The sequence below is a fragment of the Olea europaea genome, chromosome 1 (genome assembly GCF_002742605.1).
Source record: "Olea europaea var. sylvestris chromosome 1, O_europaea_v1, whole genome shotgun sequence".
Classification (NCBI taxonomy): Eukaryota; Viridiplantae; Streptophyta; class Magnoliopsida; order Lamiales; family Oleaceae; genus Olea; species Olea europaea.
In genome coordinates this window covers 4,135,249-4,142,326 of record NC_036237.1, presented here as the reverse complement: position 1 = coordinate 4,142,326, position 7,078 = coordinate 4,135,249, and positions in this window count along the sequence as shown.

Genomic DNA, 7,078 nt, shown 5'->3' with positions numbered 1-7,078 from the left:
TTAATGTGCTTCCAGTCAAATTTGACTAAAATTTCACTTGAGTTTGATGCATTGGCACATTTCCAAACAAGTTAGACTAAAATTTCACCTAAATTTTGTTCATTGGCTTGTTTCCAATCAAATTTGACTAAAATTTCACTTGAATTTGGTTCATTGGCGCGTTTCCAATCAAATTTGACAAAAAAATCGTCTGGATTTTGTCCATTGTCGCGCTTCAAATAAAATATGACTACAATTTCATCTGAGTTTGGTTAAATGGTGCGTTTTCAATCAAATTTGAGTAAAATTTCTTCTGAATTTTGTTCATTGGTTCATGTCCAATCAAATTTAACTAAAATATCACCTGATTTTTGTTTATTAGCGTGTTTCTAATCAAATTTGACAAAAATTTCACTTGAGTTTAATTCATTCGCGCGTTTCCAGTCAAATTTGACTAACATTTCTTCTAGTTTTTGTTCATTGTCGTACTTCAAATCAAATATGACAACAATTTCATCTAAATTTTGTTAAATGGCACTTCTTCAATCTAATTTGAGTAAAATTTCATCTGGATTTTGATCATTGGTGCTCTTCCAATCAAATTTGACTAAAATTTCACTTAGGTTTAGTTTATTGGTGCGTTTCCAGTGAAATTTGACTAAAACTTCATCTAAATTTTGTTGTTTGGCGCGTTTTCAATCAAATTTGACTACAATTTTTTCTAGATTTTGTTCACTGGTGCGTTTCAAATCAAATATGACTGTAATTTCATCTTAGTTTGGTTAAATGGCATGTTTTCAATCGAATTTGATTAAAATTTTACTTGGGCTTTGTTCATTGGCATGTTTCCAATCAAATTTGGCTGAAATTTCACTTAAATTTGGTTCATTAGGGCGCTTCCAATCAAATTTGGCCAAAATTTTATCTAGATTTTGTTCATAGTCACGCTTCAAATCAACTATGACTACAATTCCATCTGAGTTTTGTTACATGCCGCATTTTCAATCACATTTGAGTAAAATTTCATTTGGATTTTGATCATTGGTGCTCTTTCAATCAAATTTGAGTAATATTTAACTTGAGTTTAGTTCATTGGCGCCTTTTCAGTAAAATTTGACTAAAATTTCACTTGAATTTTGTATTGGGCGCGTTTTCAATCATATTTGACTAAAATTTCACTTTAGTATGGTTCATTAATGTGTTTTCAATCAAATTTGACTAAAATTTCTTCTGGATATTGTTCACTGTCGCGTTTCCAATCAAATTTAACTAAAATTTCACATGGGTTTAATTCATTGGCATGTTTTCAATCAAATTTAACTAAAATTTCACCTGGATTTTGTTCATTGGCGTGTTTCCAATAAAATTTGACTAAAATTTTCCTTAAGTTTGGTTCATTGAAGCGTTTCCACTAAAATTTAACTAAAATCTTGTCTGAATTTTGTTCATCGGTGCGTTTCCAATCAAATTGGACTAAAATTTCACTTGAGTATGGTTCATTGACGCATTTTCAATCAAATTTGACTAAAATTTCTTCTGGACTTTGTTCAATGGAATGCTTCAGATCAAATATGACTGCAATTTCATCTGTGATTTGTTAAATGGCTCGTTTGCAATCAAATTTGGGTAAAATTTCACCTGGGTTTTGTTTATTTGCGCTTTTCTAATCAAATTTGACTAAAATTTCACTTGAGTTTAGTTCATTGGCAAGTTTCCGATCAAATTTAACTAAAATTTCATCTAAATTTTGTTCATTGTATTGTTCAACTCAAATATGACTATGATTTCTTTTGAGTTTTGTTTAATAGCACATTTTTTCAATCAAATTTGAGTAAAATTTCATCTGGATTTTGATCATTGGTTCTCTTCCAATCAAATTTGAGTGTAATTTCACTTGGGATTAGTTCAATGACGTGTTTCCAGTCAAATTTGACTAAACTTTTACCTAAATTTTGTAGTTTGGTACGTTTCCAATCAAGTTTGATCAAATTTTTTTTTCTTGGATTTTGTTCATTGGTGCGCTTCAAGATAATTATGACCACAATTTCATCTGAACTTTCTTAAATGACGCGTTTTCAATCAAATTTGACTAAAATTTCACCTGAGTTCGATTCATTAGTGCATTTCCAATCAAATTTGACTAAAATTTCACTTGAGTTTGGTTCATTGGCGCATTTCCAATTAAATTGACTAAAATTACGTCTAAATTTTGTTCATTGTCGCGCTTCAAATCAAATATGAATACAATCTTATCTGAGTTTAGTTATATGGCACATTTTCAAATAAAATTTGATTAAAAATTCATCTGGATTTTGATAATTGGCTCTCTTCCAATTAAATTTGACTAAAATTTTACTTGGGCTTAGTTCGTTGCGCGTTTCCGATCGAATTTAACTAAAATTTCACCTTAGTTTTGTTGTTTGGTGCATTTTCAATCAAATTTGACCAAAATTTCATTTGAGTATGGCTCATTGACGCGTTTCCAATCAAATTTAACTAAAATTTTGTCTAGGTTTTTTTAATTGTTGAGTTTCCAATCAAATTTGACTAAAATTTCACATGGGTTTAGTTCATCGGCAGGTATCCAATAAAAATGACTAAAATTTAGTTGAGTTTGATTTGCCGCGTTTCGAATCAAATTTAACTAAAATTTCACCTGGTTTTGCTCGTTGGTGTGTTCCCAATCAAATTTGACTAAAATTTCACTTGAGTTTGGTTCATTGGCATGTTTTCGTTCAAATATAACTAAAATTTCGTCTAGATTTTGTTCATTGGTGCGCTTCCAATCAAATTTGATTAAAATTTCTCTTGAGTTTGATTCATTGGCGCGGTTCCAACCAAATTTGAATAAAATTTCGCCTTGGTTTGGTGAATTGGCGCGTCTCCAATCAAATTTGACCAAAATTTCACTTGAGTTTAATTTATTGGCGCGTTTCCAATCAAATTTGACTAAAATTTTGTCTGGATCATTTTCACGCTTTCAAATCAAATATGACTACAATTTCATAAGAGTTCTGTTAAATGGCACGTTTTTAATCAAATTTGACTAAAATTTTGACTGAATTTTATTCATTGGTGCGCTTCTAATCAAATTGGACTAAAATTTCACTTGAGTTTGATTCATTGGCACTTTTCCAATCAAATTGACTAAAATTTCACCTAGATTTTGTTCAACGACGTGTTTCTAATCAAATTTGACTAAAATTTCACCTGAGTTTGATTCATTGGTGCGTTTCTAATTAAATTTGACAAAAATTTCGCTTGATTTTTTTTATTGTCGAGCTTCAAATAAAATATGTCTACAATTTCATATGAGTTTGGTTAAATGGCATGTGTTCAATCAAATTTGAGTAAAATTTCATCTAGATTTTGTTCATTGGGGCATTTCCAATCAAATTTGACTAAAATTTCACATGCCTTTAGTTTATTGGCCCGTTGCCAATTAAATTTGACTAAAATTTCACTTGAGTTGGGTTCATTGGCACATTTTCAGTCAAATTTGACTAAAATTTCATCTGAATTTTGTTCATTAATACGCTTTCAATCAAATTTGATTAAAATTTCACTTGAGTTTGATTCATTCGCACGTTTCCAATCAAATTTGACTAAATTTCACCCATATTTTATTCATTGGCGTGTTTCCAATCAAATTTGACTAAAATTCACTTGAGTTTGGTTCATTGGTGCGCGTTTCCAATCAAATTTGCCTAAAATTACATTTTAATTTTGTTCATTGTCTCGCTTCAAATCAAATATGATTATAATTTCATTCGAGTTTTGTTAAATGATGCACTTTCAATCAAATTTAACTAGAATTTCACATGGGTTTAGTTCATTGTCACGTTTTCAATCAAATTTAACTAAAATTTCACCTGGTTTCGTTTATTGGCTGTTTCCAATCAAATTTGACTAAATTTTCACAAGAGTTTAGTTCATTGGCACATTTTCAATCAAATTTGGCTAAAATTTCATCCAAATTTTGATCATTGTCGCCCTTCAAATCAAATATTACTACAATTTCATCTGAGTTTTTTTAAATGGTGCGTTTTCAACCAAATTTGAGTGAAATTTCATATGGATTTTGATCATTGGTGCTTTTCCAATCAAATTTGACAAAAATTTCACTTGGGTTTATTTCATTGGCGTGTTTCCAGTCAAATTTGGCTAAAATTTTACCTGAATTTTGTGTTTGGCGTGTTTCCAATCAAATTTGACTAAAATTTCACTTGAGTATGGTTCATTGACGCGTTTCCAAACAAATTTGACTAAAATTTCTTCTAGATTTTGTTCATTGGCGCGCTTCAAATCAAATATGATTGCAATTTCATCTGAGTTTTGTTAAATGGCACGTTTTCATTCAAATTGGAGTACAATTTCATCTGAATTTTGTTCATTGGCTTGTTTCCAATCAAATTTGACTAGAATTTTACTTGAGTTTGGTTCATTAGCACATTTCCAATCAAATTTGACTATAATTTCGTCTAGATTTTGGTCATTATCACACGTCAAATCAAATATGACTATAATTACATCTGAGTTTTGTTAAATGGCGCATTTTCAATCAAATTTGACATAAATTTCGTATGAGTTTTGTTCATTGGTACGCTTCCAATCAAATTTGACTAAAATTTCACTTGAGTTTGATTCATTGGCGTGTTTTCAATCAAATTTGACTAAAATTTCACCTGGATTTTGTTCATTGACGTGTTTTCAATCAAATTTGACTGTAATTTCACTTAAGTTTAGTTCATTGGCGCACTTCCAATTAAATTTGAATAAAATTTCTTCATGATTTTGTTCATTGTCGCGTGTCAAATCAAATATGACTACGATTTCATCTGAATTTTGTTAAATGGCACGTTTTCAATCAAATTTGAGTAAAATTTCGTCAAAATTTTGATCATTTGTGCTATTTCAATCAAATTTGACTAAAATTTCACCTAGTTATATGGCACATTTTCAAATAAAATTTTATCTGAGTTTAGTTATATGGCACATTTTCAAATAAAATTTGATTAAAAATTCATCTGAATTTTGATCATTGGCTTTCTTCCAATTAAATTTGGCTAAAATTTCACTTAGGCTTAGTTCATTGCACGTTTCCAGTCAAATTTAACTAAAATTTCACCTGAATTTTGTTGTTTGGCACGTTTTCAATCCAATTTGACCAAAATTTCACTTAAGTATTGTTCATTGACGCGTTTCCAATCAAATTTGACTAAAATTTTGTCTAGGTTTTGTCAAATGTTGAGTTTTCAATCAAATTTAGCTAAAATTTCACATGAATTTAGTTCATAGGTGCGTTTCCAGCCAAATTTGACTAAAATTTCACCTGAATTTTGTTCATTGGTGTGATTCCAATCAAATTTGACTAAAATATCACCTAATCTTAGTTCATTGGCACTTTTCCATTCAAAATTAATTAAAATTTCGTCTGGATTTTGTTCGTTAGCAAGCTTCCAATCAAATTTACCAAAAACATTTCTTGAGTTTCATTCATTAGCGGGTTTCCAATCAAATTTGACTAAAATTTCACCTGAATTTTGTTCATTGTTGTGCTTCCAATCAAATTTGACCAAAATTTCACTTGAATTTGATGCATTGGCGCGTTTCCAAACAAATTAGACTAAAATTTCACCAGGATTTTGTTCATTGGTGTGTTTTCAATCAAATTTGACAAAAATTTTACTTGAGTTTGGTTCATTGGTGCGTTTCCAATCAAATTTGACAAAAATTTTGTCTAGATTTTGTTCATTCTAATATGACTACAATTTCATCTGATTTTGTTAAATGGTGCGTTGTCAATCAAATTTGAGTAAAATTTCTTCTGAATTTTGATCGTCGGTACTCTTCCAGTCAAATTTGACTGAAATTTCACTTGGGTTTAGTTCATTGGTGCACTTCCAGTCAAATTTGATAAAAGTTTCACCTGAATTTTGTTGTTCGCGTGTTTCCAGTCAAATTTTACTAAAATTTCACTTGAGTAAGGTTCATTGATGCGTTTTCAATCAAATTTTACTAAAATTTCTTCTAGATTTTGTTCGTTGGCGCACTTCAAATCAAATATGACTGTAATTTCATCTTAGTTTTGTTAAATGGCGCGTTTTCCATCAAATATGAGTAAAATTTCACCTGGGTTTTGTTCATTAACGTGTTTTCAAGCAAATATGGCTAAAATTTCACCTGAGTTTGGTTCATTGGCGCTTTTCCAATCAAATTTGACTGAAATTCCATCTGGATATTGTTCATTGTGGTGCTTCAAATCAAATATGACTATAATTTTGTCTGATTTTTGTTAAATGATAAGTTTTCAATCAAATTTGAGTAAAATTTCTTTTGGATTTTTCATCATTGGTGCTCTTCCAATCAAATTTGACTAAAATTTCACTTGGATTTAGTTCAATGGCGCGTTTCCAATCAAATTTAACTAAAATTTCACTGAATTTTGTTGTTTGGCGCATTTCCAATCAAATTTGACTAAAATTTCTCTTCAATATGGTTCATTGATGCATTTCCAATCAAATTTGACTAAAATTTTTTCTAGATTTTGTTCATTGGTGCACTTCAAATTAAATATGACTGTAATTTCATCTGAGTTTTATTAAATGGCGCGTTTTCAATCAAATTTGAATCAAATTTCACTTTTATTTTGTTCGTTGGCATGTTTCCAATCAAATTTGCCTAAAATTTCAATTGAGTTTGGTTCATTAGCGCGTTTCCAATCAAATTTGACTAAACTTTTGTTAGAATTTTTTTCATTATCATGCTTCAAATCAAATATGACTACAATTTCATCTGTGTTTGGTCAAATGACGCATTTTCAATCAAATTTGCGTAAAATTTCATCTAGATTTGATCATTGGTGCTCTTCCAATAAAATTTGATTAAAATTTTTCTTCGATTTAGTTCATTAGCACGTTTCCAGTCAAATTTGACTAAAATTTCACCTTAATTTTATTGTTTACCCCGTTTCAAATCAAATTTGACTAAAATTTCACCTGAGTTTTGTTTGTTGGCGTGTTTCCAATCAAATTTGACTTATATTTCGTATAAGTTTTGTTCATTGGTGCGCTTCCAATCAAATTTAACTAAAATTTCA